General features: G+C 40.1%; 1 protein-coding gene across 26 annotated transcripts in view; it reads right to left on the bottom strand.

Annotated features, from left to right (window-relative positions):
* Positions 1-14,968, bottom strand: part of LOC145511219 (uncharacterized) — a 321,565-nt gene that overhangs the window by 183,656 nt on the left and 122,941 nt on the right. For 3 of the 26 annotated variants that reach the window (XR_014057644.1, XR_014057664.1, XR_014057655.1), the window contains one exon: positions 13,686-14,150. The exons of 22 other annotated variants lie outside the window; for them this stretch is intronic. The gene's annotated coding sequence lies outside the window, so the exon portion shown is untranslated. Of the gene's footprint in view, positions 1-13,077; positions 14,151-14,968 lie in introns of those variants that run through there. One more of the 26 variants, XR_014057647.1, reaches the window with a different exon arrangement.

Here is a 14,968-nt window from a genome sequence, read left to right as displayed (position 1 = left end):
TCATCCCTGTTAACCATTTTTGTTGCTGTTGTTGGTTATGTGGGTGCTTTGGATTTTGTTTTTTGGCAATGCCACACAGCATGTGGGATCTTAGTTCCCTGACCAGTGATCAAACACACACCCTTTCAATAGGAAGCTCAGACTTAACCACCGGACTACCAGTTAAGTCCCCAACACTATTAATCTTTTAAGGCAGCTCTGCTTCAGCAAAAACACTACATCCATTCTTCCACAAACATGATTTTCTTTTCCTATCTCTTGGCTTTTACATCATTATCTTCTCCATGTTTTCTAACTCTCTAAATCCTATTCAGATCCCCATGCTGCCTCTCTGAGCTCAACACTAAGTGCTCTCTCCCCAGGAACACATTTCTGCCTACCTCACTCAGAAGGCAATGTTCTATGCATGTAAAACCAGAAGTAAGAGACCAGGATACTTCTTAATTATATAATCATGACTAATGTGCTGTGTGTATAATGACAACCAACAGTTGCTATTTATTGAATACACACTAGGTTGAGCAATTTCTATTTACTAATAATAGTCATCATTTGTTGAGTTTTTATGTGCTTGATCCTAAACACATTACGTGAATCAGTCCACATAAAAGTTCTGTAGGCAGGATTATTAGCCCATTTTTCCAGGTGAGGAAACTAAGGTAGAGAGAAAACATACAACTTAACAAAGAAAGTTGCTAGTAATAATGGGCAGAGCTAGAATTCAAACCCACACAGTCCAGCTGCTCAATCCACATTCTTGATCACTACCCTGTGTTAAATTATAACGTGTCATTTAATCCTACAGTAACCCACCAAGATATATATTGACTGACCCACTTGGAAGATTAACAGAATGAAATCTAAAGAAGACAGGAAATATCTTCAGTCACAGATATGATTAAGTGGTAATGCTCAACTTCACACCCAGGTCTGTCAGACTCCATTAAACATTATTTTCTATGCTTGTCCTCTTGAGAGCAACACACTATCTTGAAAGGTTGAAAGTGAAAGTGAAAGTTGCTTAGTCGTGTCTGACTCTGTGACCCCATGGACTAAACAGTCCATGGAATTCTCCAGGCCAGAATACTGGAGTGGGTAGCCTTTCCCTTCTCCAGGAGATCTTCCCAACCCAGGGATTGAAACCAGGTCTCCCACAGTGCAGGCAGGTTCTTTACCAGTTGATCCACGAGGGAAGGTATGGGAATTAAATAAGACCGTGCATAGGTTTTATAAATGCTAATATACTATAATGAGGTTGGATTGAATTTCCTGTGAGCACACTCTTTTGTCACCACCATGCCTATTAACATTAAACAAATAGTCTCTAAATTTTAATTCTATATGTCTATTGGTCTGTTCGTTGGTCTTAAAATGTAACAGCTCATGTATAAATTCAATGTATGCATTACTATACTAATAAATCATCAGTCTGTCACATATTAGCTAGTTGTTCCTATGCCAGTTTCTCATCCTATCTGTTCTTCAGCTTCCTAATTCTTTAAATGGGGACAAGAGTATATATATATTAGGTGCTGTGAGAGTTAAACTAATTAATATAACTAGAGCATTTCTAACAGTACATGGTACACAAGAAAGTATATAAAACACCAAAATTAACTACGATTGTGTCTATAAGAAAATATACAAAAATAAAAATGAGAAATATGAGCTCAATAAATTTTAGTTTAGTGTACTGATGAATGATATAAACTTTTCTGTCTTACCTAAAACTATTACTAATAAAATTAATTTTAGCAAGAAAGTATAATTGAACATGTACCACTGCTTTTTAAAGCCTGGGTAGAAAACTTTGTGAAACAGTGATTTGATGGCTTGGTCTAAATTTATTTTGGTTTTTATTTCAATGGCTGTCTAGTTGAAAAATATACTTCACAAAGAAACACAGGTCCTTATGGAAAAGTATATTCATATACAAGTCTTGGGGCTTCCCTGACAGCTCAGTCAGTAAAGAATCCGCCTGCAATGCAGGAGACCCCAGTTCGATTCCTTGGTTGGAAAGATCCCCTGGAGAAGGGATAAGCTACCCACTCCAGTATTTTGGCCTGGAGAATTCCATGGACTGTATAGTCCATGGGGTCACAAAGAGTTGGACAGGACTGAGCAACTTTCACTTTCATAGAAGTCTTATGTTTGATCAATAAATTTCCACCTTCTGTAATGTTAATCTCTTTTTTTACAAATTAAAAGAAGGTATTTAATATTTATATTTTTTACAGATGATCTTAAAACCTACCTGAAGTATTCATCTGGACAGTTTTTAAGAAATTAGAAAATTCACTTTCAAAGCATTATTAACATTGAAATATGAGAGTTTTACAGGGAAAATGAATCAGTCTTAATCAGGAACAAAAGTCCCATAGTGATGGAAATATGTTTTTACATATGCTTTCAAAATTCTTTCTCCAAAGCATGAGTTTTTTTTTTTTTTCAAAAGCCATTATTTTCTCATTTATTGTCAAAAATGTCACTTTCGTTTCAAAAAGATTGGTTAAGTGGGCATATTTTGTCCAAAAAAATTGCTGCTAGATAACATATCACCAATAGCTATTGTTTTTAGCTCACAATATCCCAAAGAAAGAATTCAAACCCAGAGGGGCCATGCTTTTCTTCCATTTTTTCATTGCTGTTATTATTGACTTAAATTATTAGGATCACCTTGACCAGTAGATTCTTTGCAGAAAATATTTTAAGTCACTTATACATTTTAAGAGTGTTCATTTATCATAATCAGTAATATAGTATAAAAATTCATTTCACCAAGAACATGTAAACTACAACATGTCACTGTATGTTCAGAATGAGGTAGCCATCACCAACTCTGAGTTACAGAGCTCCCATTCCTCTTGCAGATCATTGACACAGAATCGTCCACCCTAGTTATTGACTGATGGAGCCAGTATCAATCATATATTCAATACTAGCAAAGTTGAGTGTATTTCTATTTTCTCAAGATAAAAACTAAATAGAAATTGTAGTTCTAATACCTGGTGGCTCAGTGGTAAAAATAATCTGTGTGCCAATGCAGGAGACACTAGTTAGATCCCTTGGTGGGCAAGAGCCCCTGGAGAAGAAAATGGCAACCCACTCCAGTGTTCTTGCCTGGGAAATCCCATGGACAGAGAGGAGCCTGGCAGCCTATAGTGCACAGGGTCACAAAGAGTCAGACACGACAGCGACTAAATAACCACAAAATGTGTTCTTCAGGCACCTTAAGGGACAGCCTTGCACATCCCTAGAATGTACACACCCTATTTTGGAAATGATAGCACTAAGCTATCTCATGCCAACGGTGCCACCACATGGTCACCAAGGAATAACATGATTTATGTTTTTTCTCAGACCTCTATTCTTCCCATTAAGGAGACTCAAGCACTCACAGCTTTCTTCTTTCTGTTCTTCACTATCCTAATTTTCAGATTGGAACTTGTAGCCTGAACCTAACCAGGTCACTTGCCTGATAAAACAAGAATATTTATGTTTTGGCAGGATTTAAGTTTGAGGTCGAGAGGCTCCCAATATAACATATGAAATGTGCAGGATATTGTACAATTCAAGATTACTCAGCATATGAAGTTCCAGGAAATCCTCAATCCACTAGGAAAAGACCATCAACAGACAGTGACCTCAAGATGACACAGGGTTATGAGCTACATTGTGTGCCCCCCAAATTCATGCATTGAAGCCCCAACCACCAGTACCTCTGGATGTGACTACATTTGGAGATAGAGTCCTTAAAAAGGAGATTAAGTTAAAATAAGCCATTGGGGTTGGCTCTAATTCAATCTACTCAGTGTCCTTATAGGAAGAGAAAATTCACACACACATACAGACACCGGGGATACCCATGTACCATGTGAAAGACCACGTGAGACACAGCAGGAAAGCAGCTGTCTGCAAGTCAGGGAGACGCCAAACCTGCTAGCTAGTGCCTTAACCTTGGACGTCCAGCATCCAGAACTTTGAGAAAATTAATTTCTATTGTTTAAACCACCCAGTCTTCGGTACTCTGTTAGGGAAAACTGAGCAAAGTAACACACACGGATATCACAATTTTCTGGCAAAGACTTTTTAAAAATGCCACCACAAGCAATAGGAAATATTCTTAAAGTGACTGGAAAATAGGAAGTCTCAGTAGAGAAATAAAAAAGACTGGAATGGAAATTTTAGAAGTGTAAGGTTTAATAATCATATATACATATGTGTATATATCGATATATACACATATGTATATATCGATATATACATACCAGATGGACACGGAGATGACAGAGAAAATAGTCAGTGAACCTAAAAATAGATCAATAGAACTCATCCACTCTAAACAACAAAGAGAAAGGAGAATGAACAAAAAATAACCGAGTCACAGGGACCTGTGAGGCAAAAATAAAAAGTAAAAACCCTAAAATTAAGGTCACTTGAGTCCCAAATTAGAGGAGAAGGAGGACGGTGCTAAAAATACTGGGGGAAATAATGGCTGAAAAAATCCCCACATCTTTAGCAAAATACTTAAACCTACTGATTCAAGAAATTAAGCACAACTCTTACAGGAAAAACGCAAAGAAATCCACACATAGGCCAGTGGGTAGTGGAGACCAGAGGGCTAAGGAATACAGACAGAAGGGAGCATGAATTTTGAACTGGGTATTTGTGAAGCCAGACAGTTTTCATATTCAAAGTCACAGCCCAGAGACTTCCCAGCAGTCCTGCTGATAAACAGATCCTAAGTGCCAGCAAAGAATCCAAAGGAGAACTGGACAACCCCTTGAAGGCAAACCAGAGCACGTTAACTAAAAGTGGTGACACCACAATTACTGACAAATGTTCGCTGGGCAGAAAGGGGGTGCCTGTGAAATGCCGCAGGGCATCGAGACGGTGAGGAGCAAGTTCCACCAGTTAATGAAGTGCTTCTGAGCAGGAGTTCTGTCTAGAAGGTTTCTGAAAGAAGCCACGGCTGCACCAGCTAAGGCCCCTGGGGACTTGGAACTAACTCACTCTCTGGCAGCGGGGAGGCAAGAAGCCCAGCATCACCATGGCTACCAGCAGAGCCTCTCTCAAAGCCTTTCAGGAATCTCTACTATTTGTGGAAACTGGGGAGCATTCCCCAAAGGCCAGCATCCCTCTGCTCTCCGACACTTCCAGTGGTTGCCTCTCTTCACTGTCCCTCACTCCAGTTGAAAAGCAAGAGGGCGCCCTTACACTCCACTCACGCTTGGGACCCTTGGTGACACTCATCTGCAATACCTCCATCACACACCCTGCTGGAGAGGTGATCCCAGCATTTTCGCTTTGCCAGAAACCCTGTATATTCATAGATCTCGATCTGGAACCTTGTTAGCATGCTCTTAAATTCCTCAATATCCCAGCAAATTTGGAAAACTCACCAGAGGCCACAGGACTGGAAAAGGTCAGTTTTCATTCCAGTCCCAAAGAAAGGCAATGCCAAAGAATGCTCAGACGATCACACAATTGCATTCATCTCACACGCTAGTAAAGTAATGCTCAAAATTCTCCAAGCCAGGCTACAGCTATATGTGAAACATGAAAATCCAGATGTTCAAGCTGGTTTTAGAAAAGGCAGAGGAACCAGAGATCAAATTGCCAACATCCGATGGATCATCGAAAAAGCAAGAGAGTTCCAGAAAAACATCTATTTCTGCTTTATCGACTATGCCAAAGCCTTTGACTATGTGGATCAAAATAAACTGTGGAAAATTCTGAAAGAGATGGGCATACCAGACCACCTGACCTGCCTCTTGAGAAACCTGTATGCAGGTGAGGAAGCAACAGTTAGAACTGGACATGGAAACAAATAGGAAAAGGAGTACGTCAAGGCCGTATATTGTCACCCTGCTTATTTAACTTATATGCAGAGTACATCATGAGAAACACTGGGCTGGAAGAAGCACAAGCTGGAGTCAAGATTGCTGGGAGAAATATCAATAACCTCAGATATGCAGATGACACCACCCTTGTGGCAGAAAGTGAAGAAGAACTAAAGAACCTCTTGATGAAAGTGAAAGAGGAGAGTAAAAATATTAGCTTAAAGCTCAACATTCAGAAAACTAAGGTCATGGCATCCGCTCCCATCACTTCACAGCAAATAGATGGGGAAACAGTGGAAACAGTGGCTGACTTTATTTTTGGGGACTCCAAAATCACTGCAGATGGTGATTGCAGCCATGAAATTAAAAGACGCTTAGTCCTTGGAAGGAAAGTTATGACCAACCTAGGCAGCATATTGAAAAGCAGAGACATTATTTTGTCAACAAATGTCTGTCTAGTCAAGGCTATGGTTTTTCCAGTAGTCATGTATGAAAGTGAGAGTTGGACTATAAAGAAAGCTGAGCGCCGAAGAATTGATGCTTTTGAACTGTGGTGTTGGAGAAGACTCTTGAGAGTCCCTTGGACTGCAAGGAGAGCCAACCAGTACATCCTAAAGGAGATCAGTCCTGAATATTCATTGGAAGGACTGATGCTGCCGCTGAAACTCTAATACTTTGGCCACCTGATGTGAAGAGCTGACTCACTGGAAAAGACCCTGATGCTGGGAAAGATTGAGGACAAGAGGAGAAGGGAACGACAGAGGATGAGATGGTTGGATAGCATCACTGAATCAATGGACATGGGTTTGGGTGGACTCCAGGAGTTGGTGATGGACAGGGAGGACTGGCGTGCTGCAGTTCATGGGGTCGCAAACAGTTCGACACGACTGAGCGACTGAATTAGACTGAACTGAACTGAAAATCCTAACACGATTGGAGGGAAAAATAGATCGTCACTGATGTGACCAATGTACCAGGGACTCGAGCCTTTTTTCTTTTGCTTTCTGTGTTGTTTTCCCAACACAATTGCAAAGGGAGGTGAGTCACAAATAACATAATCTCTGTTGTAAATTTGCCACAGGTAACACTCAGAAAGCTTCCTGTGGGGGCCAGTGGTGGATGTCAATCTGCATTTTTTCAAAGAAAATAAGGAAAATGTGTAGATTGTTTTAATAAGGTAATGTTTTGGAGAATAATAGAAATTGATTTTAAAATTAACTTAAGTTCTTATTATAAATCCAGACTCTCCCAATCAACTAACAAAACAAATATTAAAAAAATAAATCCAAAAAGAGAGTCTGTGATGTTTTCTGTTCGATGGTTCCTCCCAACACGGCACATCTATTTGTCTCTTCTGGTCAGGATAGCTCCATTATTCCAGAAGGGATCTCAATTCACTTTTAGAATGATGCCTCTTAAAATTGCCCCTTCTGCAACCTCTGGCCAAATATGAGGCTCCATTGGGAACCACCAGTGATGATATCCCAATTGCTTAACCCCGGGGTTAGCATCTGACCCACAGCAGAGCAAAGTTCTTCTCAGTGATTTTCAGAATACAATTAAAGAGGAAACATCTGTTCCCTTTGGGTGGGAAGCTGAAGAAGTGATCCCTGGATTCCAGAAATGGGCAAGTGCTTTGTATAAAGGAATGAAGGTGACCTGCAGAGAAAGGCAAAGACACGATAAGGAAACATTCCGGTCCTTGGTCTAGGGTATATTTGGTAGATTGATACATAATGGACCCCAAAAAGCCATGGTTCCTGGGACACACAACCTTACACAGTCCCTTTCTGCATTAACTTGGTCGGGTCTTGGCCAAGTGACTTGCTTTGGCCATAGGACATCAGCAAACACAACGCAAGCACAGGCTTGAAAAGCACTTACACCCTGGGACCTACACTTTCTCTTGCTGCTTTCAGAACTTTGTCTCTGGCCTGCTGGAGATAGATGACCTGGCCAAAAGTCAGCAACAGTTGCCAGACACGAAAAAGACCATCAGAAGCCATTTGGTCCCAGTCACGCCATGATGGAAGATAAAAGAAAAGCCCAGGTGTCCCAAACATCCCAGCCAGCTAGCTAAGGTCATGGCAGTAGCACTACGCCCAGGTGACACCACATGGAACAGAGAGGAGTTTCCCAGTGAACCCAGCCCAAGTCACCATCCACAGATTCATCATCAAATAGGTGTTTGTCTGAACTTAAAGGTCACTACGTTTTGAAGTGGCTTGTTATGAAGACAAAGCTGACTCATACAGCCTTCTTGAAGGAACTCTATCCTTGTTTTTCTCATAAAGGCAATATATCCCCCATTTTGTCCAATTTGCTGTATAGGATTAAGTGCCTTCCTAATGGCCGATCGCACCCTTTCCTTCGACTACAAAATCTTCATTTTGTGTAGGGAGGCAATGTACCTAAGTAACTACTCACTCTATCCAGTTCTCTTTCTGCTAGATATGGTCAATGAGACTGCTGCTGCTGCTAAGTTGCTTCAGTCATGTCCAACTCTGTGCGACCCCATAGACGGCAGCCCACCAGGCTCCCCCGTCCCTGGGATTCTCCAGGCAAGAACACTGGAGTGGGTTGCCATTTCCTTCTCCAATGCATGAAAGTGAAAAGTGAAAGTGAAGTCACTCAGTTGTGTTCGACTCTTCGCGATCCCATGGACTGCAGCCTACCAGGCTCCTCCATCCATGGGATTTTCCAGGCAAGAGTACCGGAGTCGGGTGCCATTGCCTTCTCCGTCATAGGACACAGTTGAAGCCTTAAAGAAGGATAGGAACAATCAATGAGACAGACCATACCTCTTCCACTTTCTACCTTCTTTCTTACTAGAACACAGATGTGATGACTGGGGTCATAGCAGCCACTTTGATTGAATGAGGGGGAAAAAGATGAGTAAATGAGCCATGAGTAAAAAATAAAAGAGACATCAGATCTGATATTATTGAGCTTCAAAAGCAATGCCAGTGACCATCTAACTCCAAAAGTGTTACTGTAACAGGAGGGAAAGTGGCAGGGCACAACTTCTGAAAGAACAACATACCCCAAGGGCACAACATAAACCAATTAGAATTAAATTGGACCAAGACGGCAAGCAAGATTAGACTTTGATCCTCAATCAGCAAGTGAAATGACACACCCAGAGGTGCCCTGACAGTTCAGAGGCAGTATTAAAAGACCAAGGAGTGGGTGGTGGCCCAAATCCTGGGAATCTCCACCCCTTCCCAAAAATAGCTGGACTAATCCTCCCACTCATTAGCATGTGAAATTACCCAGCCTATAAAAACCATTCTGTCTGTGGAGTGTGCTTCTCTCTGAATCTGAATAAATTCACTTCTTACCTATCACTTGGTCTCTCACCGAATTCTTTCTGCAATGAGACATCAAGAATCTGAGCTTCTTTAGGTCCTGAAACCAAGTACCATGGGTTTGGGCTGGATTTGAGTCCCAGCCACGTGGGTTCGAGTCCCAAACTGGGTTTTGGCTGGATTCAAATCCCAGGACCTGGGTTCAAGTCCCAATCTGTGGGAAATGGTTTCATTACTGTACAACGTTATCAGAAACTTGGTTCGAAGACACCTGTGTAGAGTGAGTTTCAGTTACACAAAGCCAAATACAATTTTAAATGATTTAAATTAGATTTTTGTCACTTGTGGCCAGAAGAGTCTTGACTAGGGATTGGGCCTTTCCTCGGGGGAATCCTCTGGCTACTTCTGAACTCCACACCTTAAGTTGCCTGACCCCCCTTGACTCTCTGATTTGCCTGTAGACACAAAGTCATTTCCATTTTCCTTCTTAAAATAGACGAGATAGTGGATGCCTCCAAAAAGTATTTTATTAAAGTCCAAAAAAAAATAAATGAAACACACATACAAGAAATATAAAGAGCATGTAATTGCCGCATTCCCATATTTGATCCTAAAAACGCCAAAAAAGCTTTTAAGAGCCCCTATTCTAATCTCTTTACTTTATGGCACTAGTTTTCAAAGTGGAGGCCCCAGACCAGAGCATTAGTATCTCCAGAGAACTTGTTAGAAATGCAAATTCCCAGGCCAGCCCAAATCCACTGAATCCAAACCATGGTGGTGGGGTGTTTTGCCAAAAGTTTTCACTTTCCTCCCATGTTCAAAGGATTTCTTAACAAAATAAGCCACTCGTTTTATATAAATAAATAGTACAATATTTATTAGAGAATTATAGAGCTTACTTTCAATATACTAACATTAAAAGAAAAGAGAAACAGAAATAGCAGAGGATACATCACCAAATTGGATTCAACATCCAGGCTTAAGTAGCACTAGGAAGTCCCACGTCACAGCACATCTGGAGTCCCATTTGGGAAAAGATCCCAGGCAGCATGTCTGGTCTGTGTGTGAGACCTCAAAGATTGCAGTTCAGAGTTCCACTATTAATCCCAGGATGCAAATAGATACCACCATCAACCTGTGAGCAAACTGCAAGCCTGGGTTCATGTTAATGTTGTTTGTTTTGTCTTGTACAACTTGGAATGTTGTCAAGCCTGGGACATGGTTGGCCAGGCCCCCTCCAGGGGCTCAACCATGTCAAGATTCATCTCCCATCTTATCTATGGTGCTGCAAGTCTTGCACTCACAGCAGGCAGTCATGCCTGGTCACTCATAGTCAGAGCAGTGGCCAGGCAGGTTAGAAGCAAGGTCAAAGGCCTGCTTTGCTTTGTCTCTGAAGCCTAAGCAAGACTATTTATTTAATTTCCCCAACAGTTAGCCCCAGGATTGTTTAGGCCAAAGAGCATAGGAATAAGGCAAAATAACATGAGCAGTCTTATTAATTTCTATAAATAACAATGTAGAACATACTGCAGGTTTTAGGGAAAACAGTCCATTCACAGTAACGGATGGAGTGTTCCAATAAGTGAGGTTCTCAGACTCGAGAAGTTGGTCCTTTCATAGGCTTGTCACAGTCTGTCAGTAAATGGGTACAGTTACCAAAGCCTAGATAATTTAACCACCATTGCAAGAGTCTATGATTTTATGTTTCCACTGGCCAGTGGAAGGGCAGGTGACGTTGTCTTGGGTGTTGGCCAGGAGATATTATTGTATAACCATTTGGAGATCCATTTGCTTCATTCTCAAAGAACAAACTTAACAAGTGGGTTAAAGAGGCATACAAGTAGAAAAGCTGTCAAGGTGCCTAGAATAAAAGCTAGCCGGGAGAACCAGGATCAGACATTGGCCCATGATGTTAGTGTTTCTCCAGGTATGAGAAGATGCAAGAGTTTGGATTCAGAAAAAAGAAAAAGAAAATCTTTACCTGAAAGCATCTATCTGATGTTGCATGATGTTTTGCCCATTTTCCCCAGAGCGTAGAGTGAGTGCCTAATTTCTGATATCCACCCTGAATTCCTTTCAGGGGGTGGTGAAGTTCAGCAGCTGTAGTGGCCATTATTTAATCTTTCCAGAGGCAGCCTGCAAGTGCCAGTCTCCAGTCAGCAGGGCCCCTTCATAGCCATAGATTTGATCATGTTTTGGGGGCATTTCTTGGCCATTGTGAACCGTGATGCTGGAAAGGCTCATTCACAGGTCTAGCGAAGAGTCCATTCATAGGCCACTTGATGTGCTATTATTGGACCAGGCCCTATGAATAGAAGAAGTCTCCGGACCATTCCTGTCTCACTAGCCTCTTGGTCCAGGAAAATATTCCCTCTTGTTGCTTCTTCCCATATCTAGAGTTACATTATTATAATCATTGATCTCTTATTTTATCAGTGGCTCAGTCACATACTTGGTAATGTAACAGATAACAATTTTCTGCAACAGGCGACATAGACAACAATATAGATAGCAGTTATTAGTAAGGTCACAAGCAAGAATTTAAGTCAAGAACTTTCATCAGGTATAGTCCAGTATACCCCAGGTCATCTGACCTAGTTAAATGATTATAGCCAGGTGTTAATCTCCTGGTTGTACATCATGGAACATCTGATCTTTATCCAAAGATTGACTATTGATATAAACTTTAGAAACAAAGTGTCCTTTTAATAACTGAACTAAAACTTTAACAATAAAACTTAACAAGGAACCATCTCAGAAGTGAGTAACAAAACTAGAATTTAATGCTTAGGGAAACATAAACATTTTGCACTGTGAGAGCATTAACCTTGCAGCCAGGGAAGGCTTTATCCCATCAAATAAAAATCAGGTTTGTCAGGGAGCCTGGAAAAGCCAAGTGGCCATCTTGGATTTCCCACAGCCCTGACTGTTTGATTTACAGCTATTGCTTACCCATTTTAAATTCCCCAATTTAGGAATAGACTATTGCATGTTTTAAGGACTTCAGGATAGCAACAATCTGACAGTGAGGGATTAATTTTGTAGAAGCAGAATGATCTTTACCTACATGTACCATAATCTTCATAGATTATTGTGAAATAACGCACATTTACTCTACCAAAATAACAAAAGATTTTAAAAACAAACATAAATCACTTCAAGGCAAAGAAACTCACAACCTGTGATCAAAAGCTGCATTCGAAGAAAACTGTGTTCTCTTAGCAGAGAGAGAAAACCAAATTCCAGTCTGGTACCAGCTCACCGTGAGTAACAAAATTGTTTATCTGGTTAATCTTTGAAAGACTTTTCCATAAATCTTAAAAAAGTACACAATGGAATATTACTCAGCCATTAAAAAGAATACATTTGAATCAGTTCTATTGAGATGGATGAAACTGGAGCCCATTATACAGAGTGAAGTAAGCCAGAAAGAAAAACACCAATACAGTATACTAATGCATATATATGGAATTTGAAAGATGGTAACGACAACGCTATACGCGAGACAGAAAAACAGACACAGATGCATAGAACAGTCTTATGGACTCTGAGGGAGAAGGTGAGGGTGGGACGATCTGAGAGAATAGCACTGAAACATGTATATTATCATATGTGAAACAGAATGCCATTCCAGGTTCGATGCATGAGACAAATGCTCAGGGCTGGGGCAATGGGATGACCCAGAGGGATGGGATGGGGAGGGAGGTGGGAGGGGGGTTCAGGATGGGGAACACATGTAAACCCATGGCTGATTCATGTCAATATATGGCAAAAACCACTACAATATTGTAAAGTAATTAGCCTCCAACTAAAATAAATTAATTAATTAAAAAAAAGTAATAGTGTTCTTTCAACCTATCAGAGTAAAACCACAGAAGGCATTTTTAAAATCTGATTATATTGCAATTGACAAAGCAACCTGGTCATTACTGTGACATTGAACACTTTAATATGATAACTGGAATTATAATTGACAACATTTTATCAGGATATATCAGATGTTTATGAATTCCACATAATTTTTAGCATATCCATATTAGTAACATCAACCATAGCGTTTAACCTGAGAAGATTTATCACTCCTCTGACAATACTTCCCATGTAATTTAACATGTCAAATGAACCCATGTAGTTTAATATCTCTCTTTGGGATGTCTCAGGGACCCTCTGAAGTACCCCAAAGTCAGCTAGAGGTCAAAAGAACTTCATTAGAATTTAATTTTAGGAAGTTTTGCCAAAATATCAAAAGGTTTTATAATCGTCAGATAGGATCATATAGGTCACTATGAAACAACAGTTATTCACTTAGCCAAAGTTAACAAAAGATTTCAAAGTAAACATAAAACAGATCACTTTAGGCATAAAGAAACTTAAAATCCATTATTAAAGGCAGTTCAACATCTCAAGAAAACTTGTATTATGCACTAAACTCTTTTCTTGAGGTCCACTTTCCATAAAACCTGCCTCTTCCTAGTTTTTTTTTTTTTTAATCACTTTGCTCATTTAGAAACAGCCACCTGTAAGTCAGACCTACTTTCTTTTTTCTTAATAAAATGTAATTATAGTTCTTACTTTTTGTTTTTTACTAAAAACACACATTCTCTTTTCCTTAAGCAACCATGAACTGTCCTTTATATTAGCATTCTATAGATTGATGAACATAAATATCAGTGATAATTTCTAAAAACATTTGCTTTCTTATAGAGAACATCTCAGGATGGCACCAAACATATTCATTAATTGTCCAAAATCTCTTTAGTTTCTCTGTAAGAGGAAGTTATATCATCATGCATGCTAAGTCGCTTCAGTCATAGACCGACTCTTTGCGACCTCATGGACTGTAGCTTGTCAGGCTCCTCTCTCCATGGGATTTCTCAGGCAAGAATACTGCAGTGGGTTGCCATTTCCTCCTCCAGGGGATCTTCCTGACCCAGGGATCGAACCCTAGTATTCCTCCTTCTCCTGCACTGTCAGGCAGGTTCTTTACCTCTAGTGCCACCTGGGAAGTCCCAAGAGGAGGTTATTGTTCGTAATTAACGTTTCAAAATCTTATTTTATTTGGAAATGACCTAGCTATTCAATAAACTTTCATCACTTAGTTGAGCACAACCCTAGAAATCCAAGTTACCCCAATCTGGAGAGACTATTTTAGACAGACATACCTAAAGTATACTAATTCTTAATAGAGTTTATCTAAAAGCTCTGGTCTCATTTATATTTTTCTTTTTTAAAGTTTCTTCACTCGAGTTACTTTTCTTGTTGACAAATTTAGTTTACATTAAACCTAGGCACAATGAAAGTATTACACTATACTGATGACTGAAGACATGTCTTAATTAGATTAGCAAACAGATATTTCTAGTTCATGTGAACCTGAAATTCATTTAGGTTAATTACTCTTGTAATTGTTTGATTTGTAAGCACTTACTTTTATTTAAGTCAATTGAATTAGAGCTCATTTACAAACTAACTTCAGCAATGAGACCCTAAAACAAAGATACACACTGAGACATAAGACATAAATCCAGACAGACATCTCGTAGTTTTCCACTTGAGATTTAAAATGTCTTGGACTCGCTTTTTTTTTCCCCCTTGACTTGAAATTCTAATTTGGACAAGGCTGAGGTCTCAGGCAAATTGGGCTGTGCATTTTAAGGACATGACAAAGGTTGCGTGCTGTGCTGAGTCACTTCAGTCATCTCCAAGTCTTTGAGACCCTGTGAAAGGCAGCCTACCAGGTCCCTCTGTCCATGGGATTCTCTCTCCAGGCAAGAATACTGGAGTGGGCTGCCATGCCCTCCTCCAGATCTTCCTGAC

This window comes from Giraffa tippelskirchi, chromosome 6, assembly GCF_054371585.1.
Source record: "Giraffa tippelskirchi isolate mGirTip1 chromosome 6, T2T-mGirTip1v1.2.pri, whole genome shotgun sequence".
NCBI lineage: Eukaryota > Metazoa > Chordata > Mammalia > Artiodactyla > Giraffidae > Giraffa > Giraffa tippelskirchi.
This window is presented reverse-complemented; position numbering and strand designations above follow the sequence as displayed.